We start from the raw sequence: 25,852 nt of genomic DNA on the forward strand, positions 1-25,852 counted from the left end.
ATGGAATGATTTCTAATTGTTTTGTTAAATTCTTTTTTTAATTAATAAAAAAATTATCTATGCCATATGTTCACAATTATGACAAAATATACAAAGAAAACACACAGGGGACACTTGCTTCAAACTGTTAACAGTAGACCTCACACTTGTTTGTGGGATAATGGATGATGTTTATTTTCTTCTTTAAACTTTTCTGTATTTCCCAGATTTTCTACAATGAATAGGTGTATATTTTATAGACAGGAAAAATATTGGAAAGGAAAAAAATGTAAAGCAAGAAATAGAGATGAAATCCTGGTATCTGCCTGACCATTCTTTTCTATGTAATAAAAAATGCCTAATCAGAGAATTATTAGGCTAGGTTCCAGGAAAACCCCCTTAGCTGCAAATCCCAGAATCATATGCAAGTTGTTTGTGTGTGCATGTGTGTGTGTGTGTGTGTGTGTGTGTATCTATATACATTTATTTCAACAAGGTATTTTTCAAAAGCAAAGAGTGGAAGGAAGAAATTATTTTATTTCAATGGAGCAATACTGCCACCAGAAGAAAAATATTAAAGAAATACCCATGATGAGAGGAAATGATAGAGGGAGAACATGAGGGAGAAAGAAGGGTGAAGAGAAAGAGGGACCAAAAAATGGAGAGACTTTATATGTAATCTAACTGATTTCTTGACTCGTCAAAAGTCACTCACAAGAGATCATACGGCAATCAGTCTTACCCCCTCAGTAGACACTGATGAGCATTGTTATGGCTGTTTTGATATTGTGTCATTTGAATCCTTACCAGAGAATATAAGACACCCTGTGGCAAGGGATTGAGATCATAAGATGTGCTAAACAATCAGGTCAGGATCAAGCTGTGGGAGGATACTTGAACAATTGCATAGAAGAGTAGTTGTCAAACTGCACTTCAGAGTGGCAGATCAGTGGAAGTGTTTCAGGAAACTCTTCACTTTGACTGTTTTTATATGTTGAATTTCCATGTTCAATTTCATTTGAAGAATGAGAAGACAATATCAAAACCACTGGACTAAAGAATCATCTAGTTTTTGATACTTGCTTTGTATGCCTATAGTATCATGATGTTTGGGTAGTTCAAACTGGTTTGTGGTTTGTGGGGATAAGGCCAGGGCATTTATCCCCCTTTCCTGAGAGCTGGATGAAATCATCCCATCCCTAAATTCATTCATTTTTGGAATTCACTATACAGGTGCGAGTGGTCAGGAAGAAAGAGGTGAACTCCCATGATGCCATTGATAATGATCATGGCCCCATTAGAAATTCAAAGCTCACTCCATGTATTTATATGGAGCTGTTGAGAAAAGGCACAAGAGGTACAGTGGAGAGGTCAAGCCTGAGTGCTTTAAGCAGTAGCATGACATGATAAGGATTCTTATTTTTATTACATAAAAGGTTTTTAAAGCCTTAAAATATTTCTGAAAAAAATATTTTAAAATAATTGTTAAATTCTGGAAAAACAGTAATGATGGGGGAAAGCTGATCAATATTAAAACATAAATTCACAGTGATTGAAACAATGTGATACAATGGAGACTTCCAAGAAAGATGACAGAGTATGGAGATCCAGGGCTCAGTCTTCCCACCGAAACTATTCTTAAACATAGAGGAACTGTCTGAAACAACTATTTTGAAGCTCTAGAGGCCGGAAGGACACTGTACAGCATCCAACGAAGAGCAGGAGGAAAAGGCAGATAAATTACAGAAAAGTACTGTAACTTACTCTCTCTACGTGGTGGCCACCAGTGCACATAACCCATTCTTGTAACAAGCTGCCAAGGGGCTCAGTCCCAGGCTAGCTGCTGATGACAGAAAAACATGAAAAAATCCTCTTCCCCAAGAACAAGGGCAGGCACAGCCAATCACTGAACATGGCTTTTGATTAGCTAATTCAGATTGCTACTTCCCAGCTCTTAGGGCACCTATCCTTTGCACCCACCCAGGACAAAGGTGCAGGCCACCATTGTTTCAACCCCACCCAACAAAGGTAGCAGTAATTATTGTTTTAACCTACCCCATTCAGGGGAGATGTAGTGGAGATAAAGAGGCAGTGCTTACTCAGGGCTGTGTAAAACACTTAGCTGAAGGGCTGCATTTTCTGGGAAGGCCAGGAAAGCTCAGCTTCAGGAAGTCATTGGAGAATATTTGGAGCCTTTCCTGATCCACTCCCTAGGGGACTTAAGAGGTGGTCTGTGTCCTCTTCCTGGGTCCCTGGACATGTTTTTACTGGGAAAGGCTGACTTGGGAAACTCCTCTCAGGAATTAATCTCTGCCCATTTTGTTCTCCAGGTAAAAGCAATGTGGGACAGTGAAAAGGATGTAGACAAGTATAGGGGGAAAGAGAATGGGACAAAGACCTACTGGTGTCAAATATCTGGGAGAGGGATGTCTGTCACCAGGGAAACAAAAGACAAATATTCCTGATAGGAGGGCTGAAGTTCAAGAAATCTCTCTCTGATCACTAGCTGGTTACAAAACCAAGAAACAGATATCCCAGGGAGTGAATCCTAGAGTTAACATTTTAAAATATTAAAATATACAGTATGTAACAAGAATAAAAGACAAACAAGAAGCAGACACATCAAAAGAAGAGGATAAAAATAAGGAAAACATCAATGAAGACAAGAATGTAGATATACCAAAAAGAAAGCCTTTAAAAAATGATCTTCCCCACACTCACTCAACTGGGACAGAACAGTGTCTCCAATAAATGGTGTTTTCAGAACTGGATATCTGTACCAGTTTGAAAAAAATTATGTACCCTAAAAAAGCTATGTTTTAGTCCTAATCAGTCTTATGGGAGAAATCATTTCTTCTAATCCCTGTTCAGTACTATAGGTTGGAAACCTGATTAGGTTATCTCCGTGGAGATGTGACTCACCCAATTGTGGGTATTAACTGTTGAATAGAGGGAGATGTGACTCCATCCATTCCAGGTGGGTCTTGATTAGTTTACTGAAATCCTATAGGAATGGAGGCATTTTGGAGAAAGCCTGAGAATGATGAGAGAACCGCAGAGTCCACCAGTCAGTGACCTTTGGAGATGAAGAAGGAGAGTGCCCCTGGGGAGCTTCATGAAGCAACAGGCCTGGAGAGGAAGCTAGTAGACATTGCTTTGTTCACCATATACTTCTTCAGTTGAGAGAGAAATCTGAATATTATCAGCCTTCTTGAACCAAGGTATCATTCCTTGGATGCCTTAGCTTGGGCATTTCTATAGCCTTGCTTTAATTTGGATATTTTCACAGCTTTAGAACTGTAAACTTGCAACTTAATAAATTCCCCCTTTTAAAAGCCATTCTGTTTCCGATATATTGCATTCCAGCAGCTAGGAAATTGGAACAATATCAATACCAAAAAAATGAGAGAGGACCCCTATCTCACACCCTATAAAAAGTTAACTCAAAATGTATCAAAGACCTAAATATAAGAATCAGTATCAATAATAAATAAAAAAAGAATAAGCATCATAAAACTTCTAGAAGAAAATGTAGGGAAACATCTTCAATATCTAGTGATAAGCAATAGTTTCATAGACTTTATATCCAAAGCTAAGAAAAAAAAATAGATAAATGAGAACTCCTCAAAATTGAATACTTCAGCGCTAAATAAAATTTAACATTTCTCCCAAATGTTTCCTCTTTTATAGGACTTCAGAAACTAATCAAGACCCACCCAAATGGGTGGAGACATGCCTCCAGCTAATCCAGTTTAACAACTACTCTTGATTAAATCACATCTCCAGGGAGATGATCTAATTACAGTTTCAAACATACAATGCTAAATAAGGATTAGAAACAGCTGCCTTTACAAAATGGGATTAGGATTAAAACATGGCTTTTCTAGGGTCCATATATCATTTCAAACCAGCACATCCCACCCTCTGGACCCTAAAATAGACATGTTTTTCCCATATACAAAAGACATTCATTTCATCATGATATCAGAAATCCTTAAACCATTTCAGTAGCATTACAATTGAAATACAAGGTTAAAACCAGTACAAAGTCTCATCAGAATTAGGTACAAGCACGGTCTGTGCTCAGGTAAATTCTCCTCTATCTCTGGACCTTTGAAAACTCATAACAAGTTCTTTGCTGCCAACATACAAAGGAGGAACATTCATAGGATACATATATCCATTTCTGCAGGGAGAAAGGAACACAGGGGTTGCCAGGTTGCCACAGTTTTGAAAATCTGCAGGGCAATGTCCATTAGATTTCAAAGTCTGAGAGTCATTTATCTTTGGAACTTCTGAAAACAGAAGTCCCACCCTTTCCAAGGGCATATGCAGAGGCCTGCCTCTCTTCAAATTCAACTTTGGGGGACATTGGGGAGACCACTTTTTCTTGGCTCCACCTTCTCCAAGCATTTGGGACCACACCCAAGCTCTCTGCCTTCTCCGGGGCACATGCTCAACCCCTCTATGTGGTGGCAGCCAGGCTCTCCCCAAACCCCAAGGAATGTGCTTCACCTTCTCCAAGGCCTGAGGCAGCATGACCGCAATGAGGTGGAAGGCCCATCTTCTGCCTTTGGGGCAAACTCACCCTCTCCATGTGCTTGGATGGGCCCACTCTCCAGGTCTGAGGCTTCTTGACTTCAGATCTCAGCCTCCATCATTTTGCCTCTGAAGTTATTTTTTCCTCCAATGTGTCCCTTTTCAGAACCCCCCAGTCCAGATTGGCAGAGGCTCTGTTTATATAGGTCCCACAGTACTCTCGTTGGCTTTCTGGGTTATCTGGTGCCAATACACAAAGGAGGGACAGTCACAGGATCCATAGGGAGAAATTGGAAGGAAAACCTGCAGGGCAAACACCATTGTATTTCCAAGTCTGAAAGTCATTTATCCTTCAGTTTTAGAAAGCGGCAGTCCCACCCCTTCCAAGGGCCTATGCAGTGGCCTGCCTCTTTCTGAATCAACTCTGGGGAACATTGAGGAGACCACTTTTTTCTCGGCTTCACCCTCTCCAGGCATTGGGGCCACACCTGGGCTCTCTGCCCTCTCTGGGAGACACACTCAATCCCTCCATGTAGTGGCAGCCAGGCTCTCCCAAGTCCCCAAAGAACATGCTATACCTTCTCAAAGGCCTGGGGCGGCACAACTCTTCCACTGCAATGAGATGGGAGACTCATCCTCTGCCCTCAGGGCAAACTTACCCTCTCCATGTATATGGGTGGGTCCACTCTCCTGGCCCGAGGCTTCTTGGTTTCAGACCTGAACTTCAATGATTCTCACTCTGCAAACTCCAATTTGTCCCTTTTGTGTCCCCCTTTGCCAGACTGGCAGTGGTTCCATTTATACCAACAGTCTCTTCAAGCACTCCAGGACTTCTCCATCATTCTCTTCACAGTTCCTCCAAAATCCTTCCCTTATCCATCCAAAAAATTGGCCCAACATTACAAGTATTTGCAAACTGCAGCAGCACCCCACTTCTCCAGTACCAAATCTGTTCTATTTGCTAGCTTCCAGAAAGCAACACACCAGAGATGGATTGGCTTTCAATAAAAGGGGATTTATTTAGTTAATGTATAGTTCTTCAGAGGAAAGGCAGCTAACTTTCAACTGAGTTCTTTCTTACATGGGAAGGCACAGCATGGTCTCTGCTGGCCTTCTCTCCAGGCCTCTGGGTTCCAACAATTTTCCCCAGGGTGATTCCTTTCTGCATCTCCAAAGGTCTGGGCTGAACTTCAAGGGCTGAGATGAAGTATGCTGAGCTGCTTGGGCTGCACTATGTTGAGTTCTCTCATTTAAGCACCAGCCAATTAAACAAACATCATTCATTGCAGCAGGCACGCCTCCTAGCTGACTGCAGATGTAATCAGCGACAGATGAGCGTCACATCCCATTTGCTAATGTCCACAGCAATAGAACTAGGCACCTTCACCCAGCCAAAATGACACCTGAACCTAACTACCACACCTCCTGAAAATGAAAAGCCCTCAAACACATGGCCTCACAGGCCTAAAGATTCCAATAAAATTTAACTCCAGTTCTGCTCAAAATTGCCCAAAACATTGAAGAGAAAGAAACACTCCCTAAATAATTCTAGTAGGCCAAATTTAACTTCATACTAAAATTAGATAAAGATACCACAAGAAAAGAAAACTACAGACCAATATCTCTGATGTATAAAGAAGCAAAAATCCTCAACAAAATACTGGCAAACTGAATCCAACAGTATAGCAAAAGAATTATACACCATGATCATTGGGATTTGTCCCTGATATACAACATTGATTTGACATAAGAAAATTGATTAATGTGATGTATCACATTAACAAAATAAAGGAATAAAACACTTGATAATCTCAATTGATTCATAAAAGGCATTTGACAAAGTACAGCAAACTTTCGTGGTAAAAACCCTTAGAATGCTAGGAGTAGAAGGAAAATTCCTCAACGTGATTAAGGGTATATATGAAAGCCCACGGCTAAGCTCCTACATAATGGTGAAAGATAGAACAATTTCCCTCTGAGATCAGGAACAAAACAAGGAATGCCCATTGTCACCATTGTTATTCAATATTGCACTGGAAGAACTTACCATAACAATAAAGCAAGAAAAAGAAATGAACGGCACCCAAATTGGAAAGGAAGAAGTAAAACTTTCCCTATTTGCAGATGATGTGATCCTCCTATGTACAGAAAATCCCATAAAATAAAAAACAAAGATCCCAGAGCTAATAAATGAATTCGGCAAAGTAGTGGGCTACAAAATCAACACCCTCAAAATCAGAAATGTTTCTATACACAAGCAAGAACAATTGGAAGAATAAGTGAAGAAATAATTCAATTCACAATAGCAAGTAAGATGAAATATTTTGGAATATATCTTAACCAAGGATATAGGGGACTTGTACAGAGAAAACTACTAAATATTGCTATAAAAAATATTAAAAGACCTAAATAAATGGAAGGATATTCCATTTTCATGAATTAGAAGATTAAATATCATTAAGAGATCAAAACTACCTATGATGGTTAGGTTCTGGTGTCAGCTTGGCTAAAGGATTATGCCCTTTTGTCTGGTCAGGCAAGAACCAGCTTGACCATTGTGCAAGGATATTTCATGGCTGATTGACAAATGGGAAAGCCAGTGTATTAAATCATCAGTCAGTTGATTCCATCTGTGGCTGATTACATCTGTGATCAACTAAGGCATGCCTCCCACAACAAGATAATCCAATAAGTTGAAGGCTTTTAAGAGAGAAGAGATATGCACTGCATCTTCTGCAGCAAGTCTGTCCTGTGGAGTACATCCAGAACCTTCATTTCATCAGAGCCATCAGCTTCCCAGCCTGCCCTACAGATTTTGGACTCTCCCATTCCCACGGTTGCATGAAACACCTTAACAAATCTCATTATCTACAGATCTCTTTTGTTGGTTCTTATTCTCTAGAGAACCCTGACTAACACAACTTCTCAAGAACCAACTAAGGCATCCAGGGAAACTTACGTTGATTCAAGAAAGGACATCATTATCAAGCCCAAATCACTATTCCACATCTCAGGATCCCATTCTTTTCCAATCAAAGCCCTTACTTTAATAGCAGACACCCTGCAAGGTTGAGATTTTACTTTGTGTTGTAAAACTGCTATTCACACAATGAAGTTTTGTGTTTGATTTCTCAAGAACCATAAGTGGTTCTTGAGAAACAGAATCTTAAAAATTGCAGTTTTATAATTAGTTTTCTACTATGACTAGACCCAGGGGCACCAATGACTGTTTCCAATAATCAACATGGCACTGAGAGTCTATGGGATAAGTTAACAAGAAATACTCAAAATATCATCATTAGATTATACTAATTGTATGCTTATACAAGACAAGGCTCTTGGTGATACTGTTTCTGACACCTTTATGGAGTTTTGTGGTATTAGAGGTATAATGATGTGGGTTGGTTGTTGCTAGATATGATGGATACAGAGATGAGGAAAGGGGATGAGTTGAAGTCTTCAAATTTGAAATTTCAGTGCTGTATGAACAATGTAAAAGTTTCCATATATGCCCTGAAAGAAAATCTTATTTCCTGTTGTCACAGACTTGAGATCTCTGAAAATCAAACACAAAACTTCATTGCGTGAATAGCAGTTTTACAACACAAAGTAAAATCTCAACCTTGCAGGGTGTCTGCTATTAAAGTAAGGGCTTTGATTGGAAAAGAATGGGATCCTGAGATGTGGAATAGTGATTTGGGCTTGATAATGATGTCCTTTCTTGAATCAAGGTAAGTTTCCCTGGATGCCTTAGTTGGGACATTTTCAAGGCTTAGAACTGTAAACTTGCAACTTAAAAAATTCCCCTTTTTAAAAGCCATTATGTTTCTGGTATATTGTATTCTGGCAGCTTTTACAAACTAAAATAGGCTGTATGTGAGGATTTAACCAAATATGGAACCAGTCAGTCATTTCAGCACAAGCCAGGATTGTAGATGGAGTCCAGAAAGGGTTTATGAAAGGTTCTGTTGTCTGACTGTTTGATGCCTGTATGCTGCATGCTAACTCAAAAACTTTTCGCAAGATCTGTATGAATGGAACCACTGCCAATGTGGACTAAAAGGGACAAATCGAAGGAAAAATTACTTCAGAGGTGGACCCATGGAACTTAAGGTCTGGAGCCAGTAAATCTCAGGCCAGAAGAGGGGATCAATTTATGCATGTGAAGAGGGTGAGTTTGCCCAGGAGGCAGAGGGTGGGCCTTCCACTTCATTGCTTAGGAAAAGTGTTGCCCACTCAGGCATCAGAGTGTGGAGCACATTCCCTGGTGATTGGGGATGGCCTGGCCACCACACCAATTTTCTGAAGGGGTTGACTGTGTGTCCTGGAGATGGCAATGAGTCCAGGTGCAACCCATACACTTGAGGAGGTTGGGACCAAGAACATAGTGGTTTCCCCACTGCTGCCAAATGTTGCAACCCTCATCTCAGTGTTTGGAGAAAGCAGGCCTTTCTGTAAGCCCTTGGAAAGAGTGAGATTGCTGCTCTCCCAAGCCCTGAGGATGAAACATCATTCTATAAATGGTCCTCAGATCTTAAAATTTAATGGAATGAAAGGGAGTGATAAGGGATAGAAAAAAAATAGGGGAAACAAAAGCTAAAATATGTTAGGTAGATAGAAATACTAGCAATCAATGATAGGGAGGGGTAAAGGGTATTGTATGTATGAGCTTTATTACTTTTTTCTTTTTCTTTCTTTTTCTGAATTGATGCAAATGTTCTAAGAAATGATCATGGTAATGGATATACAACTATGTGATGATATTGTGAGTTATTGATTCTATACCAAGAAGAGAATGATAATATGGTAAGAATGTTCAGTTTTGTATGTTGTTATGTTTAAAAAATATTTTTAAATAATAATTAAAAAAAAGAAAATAGAACCAGTGTGTGGCATCTGTCATAGCAGCCCTGGAACTAATACCTTCGTTGAATATCCCAACTGTGAGGGTGATGTTTTAATGGTTCTATAGGAGATAAGGCTACTGAGGCTCACAACCTTTATGCAACTTGTTTGAGGTAGATACTGGTTCTGTAGTGTTTCCAACGTGGGGAATACTCTATGAGGTAGACAGTGTGTGAAGCTGCCTGCCTTCTGCACTCTAACACTGTGGGCTTGTTACCAGGTGCTTTTTCTAGGACTTCAAAATGCTGAAACTGACTGCAGATTCTAGAATCAAATGGGCAGAAGACATAATGCAAATAATAAAACCCAGCCACCACCAATGCCACCCACCCCACACAGTGAGCCCCACAGGTCCTCTTGCACACTCAACTTGAAGAGGCTAATGACTGATGATCTAGGGAAGATGTGGGCCAGCACCTCAGCCAAACAATCACTAATTCTGCATGGGCCAGGGCATGCAACAGCTGGTGTCTGTTAGGAATCTTGGGACAAGGGATGGCAATGAAGGAAAGCAAATCCATGGTAGCTCTAACTGGTTTATGAACAAGAAAGTCAAGCTCGGGGACAGCTTCAAATTCCCCAGATTGAAGAGGTTTGCAATAACTATTCAAACACATGTCTTTTAGCTGACAAAATCAGTTTTTAGAAGTTAATGTCCCAGAAAAATTTGATCAATTTGGTCATGCAAATAGGGAAAAGGATATTATCATTCATGGAGTACCCATGAAAGAGCCAAACAATATTAATTTCTTTACTTTATTAAAGCTGAAATTAGAAGAAGACATTTAAATTGTGTTGCAATGAATTTACTTTACTATTGACGTGAAAATAGAAAAGAAATTCCTTCAAAAATATTTGGTTAAGCCATTGTTCTTTTCCTATGCTACAGGATCATAAAACAGTTAAACTGAATTAAGAAGTTGTCATTAATGTTTCCAGCTATCCATTCTGTTAAAGGTCTGTGTGAAAAGCAGCTAGGCTTTTGGGTGACATTATATTTAGAGGGATAATGTGTGGTGGGAAGAGGGTTTTAAATATCTGTATTTAAAAAAAGGCATTCCTTCATTTACATATACCACTGTCAGAAGTTCAACCACAGTAATTCCCAAACAAATACAAACTGTTTAAGGCTTGCTACAAATGATCAGCATATAAGAAACACTATTTTGTTCTATTTTCATACATAAAAGCAGCAAAATCAAAGCATGTTAAACATGTATAAGAAGGAGGTTAATGAGCAAGATTGAAATGTTCATTTTGGAAAAAGCCACGGATCACAGTTCACACACGTCCCCTGGGAATTCATAGCTTACTACACCTGGTGTCTTTGATACAATCTGCTCTTTTCATTAGCTATAAATCTGGGAAATCTCACTCCTGCCCCTCAACTTCAAAGACACACAACTCTGAAGTGAGCAGTGTTAATAAGCAACTGGGGAACAGTTAATCCTGCAGAGAAAAGACAAGCATCGCCTCCTTTAGCAAGGATCAGAATGTATGTCATCAGCCTGTGATGGTTAGGTTCTGGTGTGAACTTGGCCAAGTGATTATGCCCATTGTCTGGTCAGGCAAACACTGGCCTGAGCATTGCTGCAAGGATATTTTGTGACTGGTTGTCCACAAAGTGTCTGGACAAACTCCACAGGAGAGGCTCACTGTCTGAAGAATCATTACAAAAATCTCTCTTTTTCCTTAAAAGCACTATACACTTCATCAGAGCTGCGAGTTTCACAGCCTTCCCTACAGATTTTGGACTCTTTCACTTCCATTGTTCTGTGAGACACCTTAATAAATCTCATATTTACAGATATCTCCTATTGGTTCAGTTTCTCTAGAGAACCCTGACCAACTCAGCTTGGTACCAGGAGGAAATGGTTCTTGAGAAATTAAATCTTAAAATGTTTTTGCTTTTTTTTTTTCCCATGGGCAGTCACTGGGAATTGAACCTGGGTCTCCGGCACGGCAGGCGAGAACTCTTCTGCCATGAACTGCCCTTAAAATGGGTTTTTACAATTAGTTCTCTATTCTGACTAGACTCAGAGGCACTGATGACTCTGTTTCCAATAATCAACATGACACTGACAGTTTGAAGGGTGAGTTGGCAAGCAAGATACTCAAAATATCACCATTAGATTCTGCTTTGTACACTTACATGAGGCAAGGCTTTAGGTGAGAATGTTTTTGACCCCTTCATGGAGTTTTGTGGAATTAAGAGGTATAATGATGTTTGATATGCTGGATACAATGATGAGGAAAAGGCATGAACTGAAGGCCTAAAATTTGCCCCTTATACACCATATGAATGATGCAAAAGTTTCCATGTTTTCCCTGAAAGAAAATGATTTCCTGTGGTCGCAGACTTAAGATCTCTGAAAACCAGGTTCAAAGCCTCATTGTAAGAGTAGCAGGTTTACAATGTGAACTAAAATGTCAACCTTGCAGAGTGTCTTCTGTTAAAGTAAGGGCTTTGATTGGAAAAGAATGGGATCCTGAAGCATGGGATGGTGATAAATGGCTTGATAATGATCATGATGGGGAAACTAGATCCATGGAATCTGCTGAACTTTTAGTAGGTAGATCTGTAATGGACTGCACTGAGGAAAGAGCTTCCTGACCTCCAGTCAGTTGTAAGAAAACAGCTTCCCAGCCTCCAGCTACCCCAGAGAGTTTGCCATCCAACCTCAACCTAAGGAGAATTGCCCTTCAGTGGCTGCTAACCCTGTAATTACCTCCCCTGGGGAAACAGCTCTCACTCCCCTGTCTACAGTGACTAATCCTGTTTTACTAGATGAAATTGCAACTGAATGCCCTGAGGTAACTGGTTTGAAAGACACTTCTATTTCTTTTCATGACCACCCCCACCACCTCTCTTTTCCTCAAGACCTATAACTAGACTAAAGTCCCAACAGGCCCCAAATAGTGAGGTACAAAGTGTGATCCATTAGGAGGTACAATATACTCCAAAAGAACTGCATGAGTTGTTCAATTTATATAGACATAAATCAGGGCAATATGTGTGAGAATGGATATTAAGGGTGTCAGATGATGGTAGAAGAAATATGTTGGATCAAGATGAATTTATTGATATGGGCACTCTAAACGGAGATTATGCATTTAATGTTGTAGTTCAAGGGGTTAGAAAGGGGATTAACAATTTGTTTGGATAGTTGGCTGAAACATGGATTGAAAGGGGGATGACGTTACCTGAGGTTGAAATGCAAGAATTGTCCTGGTATAATATAGATGAAGGGATCCAGAGGCTTAGAAAGATTGGAATGTGAGAGTGGGTTTATCATGGAGGACTTGCTCACAAAACCCAGGAATATCCAGAGGAAGCATCTTTCACACCTGGGGGACTTTGAAGGAGCATGATTGGAAAATTGGTGACAAAGAGGTCAAGGGAAGAGGAATTTGGATAGACCTTTCTGAGCGAGTAAAGAAAATGAAGATATTTATGCTCCATGTGAAAGCTCATCAAAGAGTGACTTCAGCAGAGGAAGGTTTTAATAATCAATTGGATAAGATGACCTGTCCTGTGGATACAAGCCATCCTCTTTCCTCAGCCATTCTTGTCATTGCCCAATGGGCTCATGAACAAAAGGACATGGTGGTAGAGATGGAGGTTATGCATGGGCTCAGCAACATGGACTTCCACCCACCACAGCTGACCCGACTATGTCCACTGGCCCACTCCTAGTACTACCATTCCCTGAGATTAATGTCAATTATAAACTGCAACAATCCAATCCAGGCTGGACTACTAACAGCCAAGAAACTTCAGGACTGAAGTTCTGGGTCACCACACCTGGCAAGAACCATGACCCACTGAAGTGCTTACTGAAGGTAAAGAGAAGATGGAATGAGTAGTAGAAGAAGGTAGTGATAAATATGAACTATGACCAAGTGGTCAGTTACAGAAATGAAGACTGTGATTGTATGAATACTTCCTCCCTGTTTTGTTATGAGTTTATTTGCATTTGTACATATGCAAATATTTTGTTTTCCTTATCATACGACATTAGTTGTATTATTCCTTTATAGTATTTAAGTCATAGGATATGAAGTTGAACAGTGAATGTTACCTAAGGATTTGCACCCTATTCTGGAGAGATGTAGTGCATATCAGGTTGTATATAGGACAGTTGAGTATTTTAGGGCAAAACATATATCTGTTATTGTGTTCTATTTGGAAATTAAGTGTATTTCAAGGTGATATGTATAGCTGCCAAGTTGACAACAGGTGGAATGTGATGGTTAGGTTCTGGTGTCAACTTGGCCAAGTGATTATGCTCAGTTGTCTGGTCAGGCAAGCACTGGCTTGACCATTGCTTCAAGGATATTTGGATGCTGGTTGATAAACTGGAAAGTTGGTGTATTAAATCATCAGTCAATTGATTGCATCTGTGGCTGATTACATCTATGATCAATTAAGGTATGCCTCCCACAATAAGATACTCCAAAGAGTTGAAGGCTTTGAAGGAAGAAGAGGGGCTCTTTCACATCTTCTTCAACCAGAAAGCATCTCCTGAGGAGTTTGTCCAGACCCTAGATCTGAACCAGTAGTTTCACAGACTGTCCCATGGATATTGGACTCTTCCATTTCCACAGCTGCCTGAGACATCCTTTTTCTAATTTTTTATTGATATATACTATTTATTCACATAGCCTGTAAGCATCCAACGTGTACAAGCAATGGTTCACAATTTAATCATACAGCTGTACATTTATCATCACAATCAACATTTTTGTGAAAAATAACATATATATGAAAAGCAATTTCAAAGCACATCACAATAATCAGTTGTAGAACAGATTTCAGAGTTTGGTATGGGTTACAATTCCACAATTTTATGTTTTTATTTCTAGCTGCTCTAAGATATTGGATATTGAATGAAATATCAATATAATGATTCAGCAATTATACTCATTTGTTAAGCCCTACCTACTCTGTATAACTCCACCATCAACTTTGATCTTTCTCCCACGTTTTTGGGGTATTTCAGCTATGCCCATTCTAACTTTTTCATGTTGGAAGGGGCTGTCAATAATTTAGGATGGGGGATGGAACTAGTTGATGTTCTGGAAAGGCTGGCCACTCTGCATTTCAGGGCTTCTCTGGTCCACAGACTCATCTTGAGGTGTAGGTTTCTGGAAAGTTACCCTAATGCATGGACCCTTTATAGAATCTTATATAATGCCCAAGGTGTTCTTTCAGATTGGCAGGAATGGCTTTTTGTGTGCTGGCAAGCTATAATAGGCAGCAATGTCTGACTGAACCTTGCATAAAAGTGACTTCTACAGTAGCTTCTCAACTCTATTTGAACTCTCTCAACCACTGATACCTTATTTGATACAATTCTTTTCCCCTTTTGTTCAAGATGTTATTGTTGGACCCATGGTACCAGGGAGTCTTTCACCCATGGATATTATGCCCCATGTTGGGGAAAGGGCAATGATTTCACTTATAGAGATGGGTTTAGAGTAAGAAGGCCCACATCTTAGCAACAAAAGAGGTCCTCCAAAAGTAACTCTTAGGCATACCTACAGGTAGGCTAAGCTTCTCCACTATATACATAAGCTTCACAAGAGCAAGCGTCATGATCAAGGACTTGCCTTGGGCTCAAGGAGTGCAAACATAGGAGCAGGTTATAAAGTGACCAAACTCTGTTCAGTCCTCCATTGAGGCAGGAAGACAAGCCTGGATGGTGGAGAAAGAAGTGGAAAAAAAAACTCTGTCCAGAAGAAGCTTAAGAAGATAGGCAGAAAGACTTGAGAAGCAAGTTGCATCCATCTCCAGTAAGGAATAGACTGAAGAAAAAGGCAATGAATATTAAGAAAATTGGAAAAATATTTTCTCTGACCTCAGAACTTATTTTAAGGCAGCCCCTTTTTGAACTCACCCAGTAACAGTTTGAGTTATGACTTAGATGTATTTCACTATGAAGGAAGCTGTGTGGGGAAGGATAATCAGTTTGCTAAATCCTTCTGCCACAGCTTACCCCTTGTGATAATAACCACCCATAAAGTGTATATGAGTGTGAAAATGCTCTCTGTTTAAAAAACTTGTACCCCACTGATAATAGAGCATTCATACTCTATTATCATACTCTCTCATATAAGCATTCATAGGAGAGAAACCCTATGAATTTACTGAATTTGGGAAAACTGCTTTCATTCATATGTCATACTCCATTAAGTGTAGAAGTCATCCTGGAGAGAAAACTTGTGCTTCTAAGGAATATTGAAATACCTTTAGCGAGATGACAAATCTCATTGAGCATAAGAACATTCATACTGGAGAGAAATACGTGAATGTAACAAAACTTCTTTGAGCATTAGAAAATTTATACAGGAGAGAAACCTTTGAATATACTGAATGAGATAAAGTTTTCTCTCAAATCTCATTTCTTATTGTACATTTGAAAGGCAATACAGAGGGGAAACCATATAAATGTAAGAAATGTGGAAAAATCTTCAGCCAAAAGTAAATCTTCATTCATCAAAAAATTCATATTGGAGGGGAACCTTGAGAATGTGGGTAGGCTTCCATTCAGATGGCAAACCTCAGTCAGCAGAGAAATTATAGTGGGGAAAACCCCTTCGCCTGTAAGTTTTGTGGGAAAGTCTTCAGCCACAAATCAAACCTCACTGAGCATGAACACTTTCACACCCGAGAGAAACCTTTTGAATGTAATGAATGTGGAAAAGCCTTCAGCCAAAAGCAGCCAGTATGTCATTAAACATCAAAACAATCATATTGAAGAGAAGCTTTCTGAATGCAATGAATGTGGAAAGTCCTTCAGCCAGAAGGAAAATCTCATTACCCATTAGAAGATTCACGTTGGTGAGAAACCATTCGAGTGTAAGGTTTGTGGAAAAGTTCTCATACAAAAGTAAAACTTCATCAGACACTAAAGAACTCAGATGGGAGAGAAGCCCTTTGTATGTAAGGAATGTGGGAAAACCTTCACTGGCAAATCAAACCTTACTGAGCATGAGAAGATTCATATTGGAGAGAAACTCTTTAAATGTAATGAATGTGGCACAGCTTTTGGCCAGAAGAAGTACTTCATAAAACATCAAAATATTCTCACTGGAGATAAACCCTATGAATGTCATGAATGTGAAAAAGCCTTCTCTCAGTGAACATCACTTACTGTACATGTGAGAATTCATTCAGGTGATAAACCTTATGAATGCAATGTATGTGGAAAAGCCTTCTCTCAAACCTCATATTTTACTGTGCATGTGAGACACCATAGAGGTAAGTAACCCTATGGTTGTAATAAATGTGGGAAAGCTTTCTCTCAGTTTTCAACTCTTCCTCTACATTTGAGGATACACATAGGGAAGAAGCCTTATCAGTTTAGTGAATGTGGGGAAGCTTTCAGGCAGACGTCACACCACATTAGACACCAGAAAATTCATACTAATGAAAAACCATAAGAACGCCTTGAAGATGTGAAATTTTTCATCAGGAATTTACATCTCATAGCATATCAGAAACAATTGTTCTAAAGCAGAGCACCATGGATGAGGAAAACAAAACTAAAAATTTATGGGATACCAGAGATTACAAACTGACATTCAGATGGCAAAGAAGGGCATTCATATGAAAAAAAGCATGTAACCAACAAAAAACCCACAGCAAATAGCAAAGGTAATGTTGAAACTTAGAAGCATTCCCATTAAAATTGGGGACTAGAACAGATGCATGCTATCATCATTGTTATCAGCATAAATCTGGAGATCCTAATCAATCATACATATATATAAGTTGTAGGTGTTGAAAAGCAAGAGAAAATACTAGATATTATAAAAAAATAGTATAAAACTCCTGTGGTATTGATGCAGCACAAGTAAACCCAGAAACAGACTCATACACTTATTAGAATTTGGAATATGATAGAAATAGCATCAAGAAGTGATGAGGGTGGGCCACGGTGGTGGGCGGGCCACGGTGGCCCAGCAGGCAAGAATGCTAGCCTGCCATGCCAGAGGACCCAGGTTCAATTCCTGGTGCCAGCCCATGTAAAAAAAAAAAAAGAAGAAGTGATGAAGTAATGGGACTATTTAAAAAATAATTTGGAGGTAATCTGTTGTCCAAAGAGGAGATAAACCATATACAAAAATAAAATGCAAAGGGGTTAAAACAGTGGTATGAAAAAGCTATATTCTTAAATCTCTTGGAACAGGAGAGCATTTCTCAGAACAATTTTTTTTTGTGTGTGTGTGTGTGTGGCATGAGTTGCTTTTAATTTTTTGTGCTGTTTCTAAAGTAAAGTTCTGAGGGCTGTAGTTAAACATTCCAAATTCTCCCTTCCATCTTTATTGATTCTCAAGATTTTGCACAGAAAACTCCTTTGGGGCTAGAACAGCAGCAATTGCATCACACTGTTTTCAAGACTTCAAGTTTCAAAAGCAAATTGTTTTAAAAAATACAGTTCCTGATTTGAGTTAGATACAGGGACAAAAAATAGCACATACTTGAAGGTTACATGGTCTACAAATGATGGCAATATTTTCCTTGGGAGAGTAGTTTTGTTGGTATATATTTTTTAAATACTCAAAAAGGCTCAACCTCAAGCAGTAATAAACACAAGCAAAAGTGATTTAACCCTTAAAGTAAATATTCAGAAAATCCTCTCTGTACATACAAGTGAAAGAATATGTAACACTTTCACACCAAAAAAAAAAAACAAAGAAAAAAAATTTGTTCATATAAGCAGCTGAAATCTGCTGTTCCAGCCCACATGTCCCCAATAAAGAAGGGAGGCACAGACACAAGTGACTACTATGGTTCACTATCTTACAGCCTTTTTGTACTGGAACACTATCACCACCAATTTTATCCCTGTTGTTACATTTATTAAAATTTTTAATTTCTTTTTTTCTTTTCTTTTTCTTTCTTTCTTTCTTTTTTTTTTTTTTTTTTTTTGTTACAGCATGCCAAATCCTTTGGCATATGTGATGGCCTTCAACAATCTCTCTTTAAGTTTTTCTTTACTTGAGTATTCCGGAAGTAAAAGGACATTAAAGCAAGTATGAGATGTAGGTAACCTTTCTGTGTCTGGGCCATTTTTGGCTATAATCATCTTTAACTTTCCTAATCCTCCCACAGGTGCTCTATCTGTGCCTGTTGTAAATTGCAAAAAGAGTCTTTTCTGCTCATCTGTAAATGAATGAACAATTTCCCAGAACTCCCTAATCAGAACAGAGTCTCTGGTATAGCCACCATCATATTCTGTAGTTCCTTCAAGTGCCTGAAAATCTAAATTCTGGCTTCCACAAATAAGCAATTCAATTTCCTCTGGTCTGAATAAGTACTTTAAGGGAGATTCATTGGTCACCATATGAAAACCTCTCCGAAAGGCCTTGAACTGTTTTTCTACTGATTTATTGAGAATGTAGTCAGAATAAAGACTGACAAATTCATTCCTGTTTTCATTTGTAATTGGGATTTTATCACCATTTTCCTTTAGATCATACATCATTGGATTACCGAAAAGATCTGTCTGCGATATCTGGAAAGTGATCATCATATCATCTTCCACATTTCCTTCATACTCCAATAAATCTCTTAAACTCTGATAGAGAACTGGGTGTGAATCTCCTAAGTCTCGAAAAGTTCCTTTTTTTCCCATTAGCTTCCTGTAGACAACCATGGGAAAATGTACATCCAGTATACAGTTATTGTAAATAGCCAGACCCAGAACTATGCCAATCAGAGTAAACTGACCCTCAGTTTCAAAAGAAGATGGATTAAACCAAAACAATTTTGTAGATTCATCATATGTGAACATACCAATATCTGGATTGAAGATCTCTTCCACAACCAGTTGAAAAAATTCTTTGGAAACACCTCCCTCATCAACTCCTTGTTCTCCTTCAAATTCCACATACAGCTGTTTCTTCAAGTCTGCAGGATTTTCCATAGCGATCATCTCTAGCTGGATGAGTGCATCATCTATGATATGATCACGTCTGACTTTAAGTCTCAAATATGGGTTCAACTGCTGTCCTTGAACTAAACTGTAGAGAACAGTGATTCTTCGTTCACTGTACATGCGAATTCTGTTGTCATAATATAATCCCAAATTCTTTGTGACAGCGTTCAATATAAAGGGACAGGTCACAAAAGAGAATTTGTTTTCTGTTTCTACCTTGAAAAAAGTATAATCTTTATCCATTTCTAGAACATCATTCAGTGGTTCATTAATAAATTCTTCAAAAGGGATAAGAGGTTTACGACAATCTAGAGTTTTCACACCAAGTTCAGTTTCCAGTGGGTCTACGCGAGGACCTTTCTTGTTTCTTCGCTCCTCTCCCAATAACTCCTGAAGTGTCAATTCACTTGACTCAGGGATGGGCTCTTCATCATCTTCTTCATTGTGATTTGTATCCACTTCTCCTCCAACTACATTTGCATAGTAAACCATTTTCAAGCACTTTGAAGCAGCAACAATGGCATCATCATCATTTACTAGATTTCGACCATTAAATTCATTGCTTATGACTTTGTACGTAATAAGCTGCTGAAATGTTTCCATCATTCGCCGAATCTGATCCGCAGTGTACCTAGACCATAGTCTAACCAGTTTTCCTTGGGCTGCAAGGGGTAGCTTGCTCATTGCTTTGCAAAACAATGGCAGAGCCATTTCCAGATATTCAGGACTATGAAGATTTCCATTCTCCATTACAATAATGAACAAATTCAGATAATTAGGATCACCGGAGTATACATTGTGATATGTTAAGTCACATTCCACATTTGGTGACAAGTATACAAGTGCATTAAGAAAGGCAGTTTCTATTTTTTCATTAGAGAGCAATCTAGTATAAACCCTTCTAATGGCATCAATATCCACAGACACATCATCAGGGCCTAATTTTTGTAAATTGTTATCTCCTTGTGAGTTATCACCCATCCTTGAGGAGGATGCTTCTGAATCTTCTTCCATAGCAGCAGCAGAACATGCAGCTTCTTCCTTTTCATCTTCATCCTTGTCTTCATCCTTTCCTTGAAGAGATTTCAGTTCTTCCTTTGTGTGATGTTTGACTTTTCGAAAGCTCTGTACCAATGCCTCAGCACTAGAAAAAACTCTTCCAATAACATGGATTAAAGGGGAATAATCCTCTCTCTCTCTACATAATTCAAGGATTTCATATACCGTCTCTTCTGTTAGGTAAGTCACATCTTTAAAATCATCTCTAGCTCCTTGTCCTTCCTTCTTGTTCATTTTTATCTCAGTGCAGTTATTAGGGGCGCTTTTTGAGTTGTTCTCAAGGTAAGCTGAACTCGCTCCTTTCTTGGAGGGATGAGGATCACAGAGTTTTGCATTAATCTTATAAAGCTCGAGGGCCTTAATAGCCGCTGCATTGTTATCCATACGAAGAAAAGTTGGACAGGAAGCACAAAACTCATTCGTGCAGACCTCATTTCCACAGCCCTCAGTTAACTGGTGGTAGTAGCGTTCTATTAGATGCTTTGCAGCTGCTCGCTTCATTCGGCTAGCTTCAATGTCGTCAGACTGCGGTTCTCCTGGTGATCTTTTACAAGCTGTGGCCATTCGGTGACATCAGGGTGATCACAGCTTTGAGTCACTGATTAAAAACAGGTTGCCACACCAGTCTAGCTGCTAACTTGATCTGAGCGTAGGCTTAATAACTCATATTTCGTCAAACTTCTGATGAGCTGGTGAATTCTAAAATCAGGTTCTTACAGATTTTTAACCTGCCGTCGCTCCCGCGCTTGGGCCGCGGACCTCGTAGTGGCAGCGGACTCACTGGTCGTCGTCGCCCTCTCCCGCCGTCTCCGCCCGCCGCCTCCGCCCGCCACAGCCTCGTTCCCCTTCGCTGCCGCCGCCACCGCCTGGGCTCATGCGGGACCCGCGCTTCCTTCTTTGGAGGCCGAGGCCGGCAAAGTGGCTAGGGACGCCGAGGATCCCACGCTCGTCGCCAGCTGTTGCTCTACCGCTGCCTGTCCACACCGGGGGACTGCGGGCCTGACTGGCCGGGGATAGGCCGCGAGCCGCTCAGAGACCGCCGGGAGGAAAAGCCGATGGAGGCGCCGCCGCCCGCGGCCGAAAGAACCGGATCGGCGGAGGCGAAGCAGAAGGCGGCAGCGGCGGCAGCTGTCGGGCGCCGGGCCGGTGGCTGGCTAAGTGGCGGCGGGGTGCGCGAGCGAGCGGAGGGCGGGTTATCGGTGCCCTGTCGTTTCCTGCAGTCACTCTGAGCCCAGAGCCACCATCTTGGGAGACAGAACAAATTTTAAAAATACCTAGCAATTCTTCTCTGAGTATGTACATTCAGGAAATATGCACCAGAAGGATACTTATTGTGGCATGAATTGTCATAGCCAAAATTTGAAGACAAATTAAATGCCCATCAGGAACAAAATCAAAAACTCTTGTGGTGGATTACTATATCTGTAAAATGCAGCATGCATTAAGAGGGAAAGATCTCAAAAATCATGTTGAGAGGGAAGAATCAAGTTGCATGATGATGCATATAACACAATGAAATTTTTGTAAAGTTGAATAAAGATTTCCTTCATAAAATTCAGTAGTATATATTGACATTGGATGCATATTGTATGTAAATATTTCTGAAATTGATTGCAAGGATACAGACCAAACTCTTGATAGTGATTGCCTGTGAAGAGTGAAGGAGAGAAAGGAATGAATGTGGGAGGTGCGGTGGGGATTGGTAACAAAAGTATTGCAGTTTTATATCTAAATAACCATTTCTCTTTAAAAAGACTGCAGGTAAGTATAACAAGATACTGGTTAATTCTGGATTGTGGTATGTGGAGATCTTGTCTTATTTTTTGTAATTTTCTTTATTTTTTAAATTTCTCAATAATAGGAATAGGAATAGGAAAGCTATACCTTTAGAAACAGTATCATAATGATTCATTCCAATAAAATATTAATTTTTATAGAGAATATTTCTAAAATTTTATCAATGGTGAATGAATGGATTTCTTCTCTGTTTAATATGAAATTATCTATTTTATTAAAATGGAAAAGACAATATAAAATAAAAAAGATCAATTGATTCAGATGTCCCTAATATTTCACAGAATATCAGGGGTTTCTTCAGTGGTAAACTTCAACAGTTCCATATGTTTTCTTCCATCCTTCAAGGGACTTTGAAAATACTTTTTGATTATCTGCCTAAGATATTCTGGGATGTACCCAGGCATTACATTAAGATATATAGGATTAAAGGCCCTCATTCTCATTCTGGGCTCCCTGTATTCAGATTGTGTAAATGATCCATACAAACAGATTGAGTTAGGTTATGTGCTACAGAAAATTTACGTTCTGGACAAAATAAACCTCTTTTCCTTTGGTCTCAAAGAGTAGATGTGGTTCTAAAATATAGGTAATGTCTTCCTTACCCCTGTACTCTGAATTACCTTAATCCTGTCATAAGCAGCTTTAATCTTGTCTCTAGATACCAAGTTACACATATATAAAACAGCCTTTCAAAATCCAGAAATAACAATTGCCACTTCAGACTAAATGTGACTGCTATAAGAGCTTACAATCTAGGCCCATGTTTTCTTACAAGTATTTTTTAAATGAGAACTTACAATATTTGCTCTTTTGTTTCTGGCTTTTTTTGGGGGGGGGGGAGGTGTATGAGCCGGGAATCAAACCTGGGTCTTCTGCATGGCAGGTGAGAATTCTACCAGTGAACTACCCTTGCATGCCCTTTTTTGTTGTTGTTGTTGTTGTTGTTTTTTTATTTATTAATTTAAAAAATTAACAACAAACAAACAAAAACATTAACATATCACTCCATTCTACACATATAATCAGTTCTTAATATCATCACATAGTTGCATATTCATCATTTCTTAGAACATTTGCATCAATTTAGAAAAAGAAATAAAAAGTCAACAGAAAAAGAAATAAAACGATAACAGAAAAAAAAGATTATACATACCATACCCCTTACCCCTCGCTTTCATTTATCACTAGCATTTCAAACTAAATATATTTTAACATTTGTTCCCCCTGTTATTTATTTTTATTCCATATGTTCTACTCGTCTGTTGATATGGTAGATAAAAGGAGCATCAGACACAGTTTTCACAATCACACAGTCACATTGTGAAAGCTATATCATTATACAATCATCATCAAGAAACGTGGCTACTGGAACACAGCTCCACATTTTCAGGCAGTTCCCTCCAGTCTCTCCACTACATCTTGAACAACAAGGTGACATCTATTTAATGCATGAGAATAATCTCCAGGATAACCTCTTGACTCTGTTTGGAATCTCTCAGCCATTGACACTTAGTCTCATTTCACTCTTCCCCCTTTGGTCAAGAAGGTTCTCTCAATTCCTTGATGTTAATTCTCAGCTCATTCTAGGGTTTTTCTCAATCCCTTCATGCTGAGTCTCAGCTCATTCCAGGATCTCTGTCCCACGTTGCCAGGAAGGTCCACACCCCTGGGAGTCATGTCCCAAGTAGAGAGGGGTAAGCTGGTGAGACTGCTTGTTGTGTTGGCTGGAGAGAGGGGCCACATATGAGCAACAAAAGAGGCTCTCCTGGGGGTGACTCTTAAGCCTAAATTTTAAGTAGACTTGACCTATCCTTTGTGGGGTTAAGTTTCATATGAACAAACCCCAAGACTGGGGGCTCAGCCTATAGCTTTGGTTGTCCACACTGCTTGTGAGAATATCAAGAATTCAACTTGGGGAAGTTGAATTTCTCCCCGTTCGCACCATTCCCTGAAGGGGGCTTTGCAAATACTTTTCCACTCACTGATCGAATCACTCTGGGATTCATCGGGGCATCTCTCTGGACAAACAAACAAAATCTCATGTCCTACCTGAGATTCCAAGTACTTATGGCATTCAATCAAACTATCTACATAAGTTATATTAGGAAAAGCACCAGTCAAAATATAAATTTTGTGACAAATAAACATTTTTTGCTTTAGTCTCACACATGAGGTGACATTTTAAAATATTATTTACCATCTATTTTCGGCACCCTGCAATAATGACATTCCTTTCTTCTTCCTCATGCAAAAACATTTTTAAAACTTGTACATTGTACATTTCACTATTATTATACACTCTAGGCATTCCTAGATTATACCATCTCAATCTTTAACATCTATCTTTCTTTCATATTTCATCTATGCCCCCAGCCCTCCTCCCTCTATCATCCTCATATACAGCGTCATTCAGTGTTTTAACATAATTGTATTACAGTTAGGTATATTGTGCTGTCCATTTCTGAGTTTTTGTATTCAGTCCTGTTGCACAGTCTGTATCCCTTCAGCTCCAATTACCCTATATCTTACCCTATTTCTATCTCCTGATGGTCTCTGTCACCAACAAAATATCCCAAGTTTATTTACTAATGTCAGTTTATATCAGTGAGACCGTACAGTATTTGTCCTTCAGTTTTTGGCTAGTCTCACTCAGCGTAATGTTCTCAATGTCCATCCATGTTGTTACATAGTTCATAACTTTATTCTGTATTAAAGCTGCATAAGATTCCATCGTATGTGTATACTACAGTTTGTTTAGTCACTCCTCTGTTGATGGACATTTTGGCTGTTTCCATCTCTTTGCAATTGTAAATAATGCTGCTATAAACATTGGTGTGCAAATGTCCGTTTGTGTCTTTGCCCTTATGTCCTCTGACATATGATATTGCTGGGTCATATGGCAATTCTATATTCAGCTTTTTGAGGAACTGCCAAACTGCCTTCCACAGTGGTTGCACCATTTGACATTCCCACCAACAGTGAATAAGTGTGTCTCTTTCTCCACACCTTCTCCAGAACTTGTCATTTTCTGTTTTGTTGATAATGGCCATTCTGGTGGGTGTGAGATGATATCTCATTGTGGTTTTGATTTGTATTTCTCTAATGGCCAGGGACGTTGAGCATCTCTTCATGTGCCTTTTGGCCATTTGTATTTCCTGTTCTGAGAAGTGTCTGTTCAAGTCTTTTTCCCATTTTGTGATTGGATTGACTGTCTTTTTATTGTTGAGTTGAACAATCTCTTTATAAATTCTGAATACTAGATCTTTATCTGATATATCATTTTCAAATATTGTCTCCCATTGTGTAGACTGTCTTTTTACTTTCTTGATGAAGTTCTTTGATGCACAAAAGTGTTTAATTTTGAGGAGTTCCCATTTATTTATTTATTTCTTCAGTGCTCTGCTTTGGGTGTAAGGTCTATAAAACCGCCTCCAATTTTAAGATTTATAAGATATTTCCCTACATTTTCCTCTAACTGTTTTATGGTCTTAGACCTAATGTTTAGATCTTTGATCCATTTTGAGTTAACTTTTGTATAGGGTGTGAGATACGGGTCCTCTTTCATTCTTTTGCATATGGATATCCAGTTCTCCAGGCACCATTTATTGAAGAGACTGTTCTGTCCC

General features: G+C 39.3%; 2 pseudogenes; one reads left to right on the forward strand and one right to left on the reverse strand.

Moving 5' to 3' along the window:
• The first annotated feature begins 15,812 nt into the window (after window positions 1-15,812).
• Window positions 15,813-16,869, forward strand: LOC143671945 (uncharacterized; annotated as a pseudogene).
• Window positions 16,870-18,336: 1,467 nt separating this feature from the next.
• Window positions 18,337-21,252, reverse strand: LOC143671362 (ubiquitin-protein ligase E3A pseudogene; annotated as a pseudogene).
• Window positions 21,253-25,852: the final 4,600 nt, after the last annotated feature.

This window comes from Tamandua tetradactyla, chromosome X (assembly GCF_023851605.1).
Source record: "Tamandua tetradactyla isolate mTamTet1 chromosome X, mTamTet1.pri, whole genome shotgun sequence".
NCBI classification, from domain to species: Eukaryota; Metazoa; Chordata; class Mammalia; order Pilosa; family Myrmecophagidae; genus Tamandua; species Tamandua tetradactyla.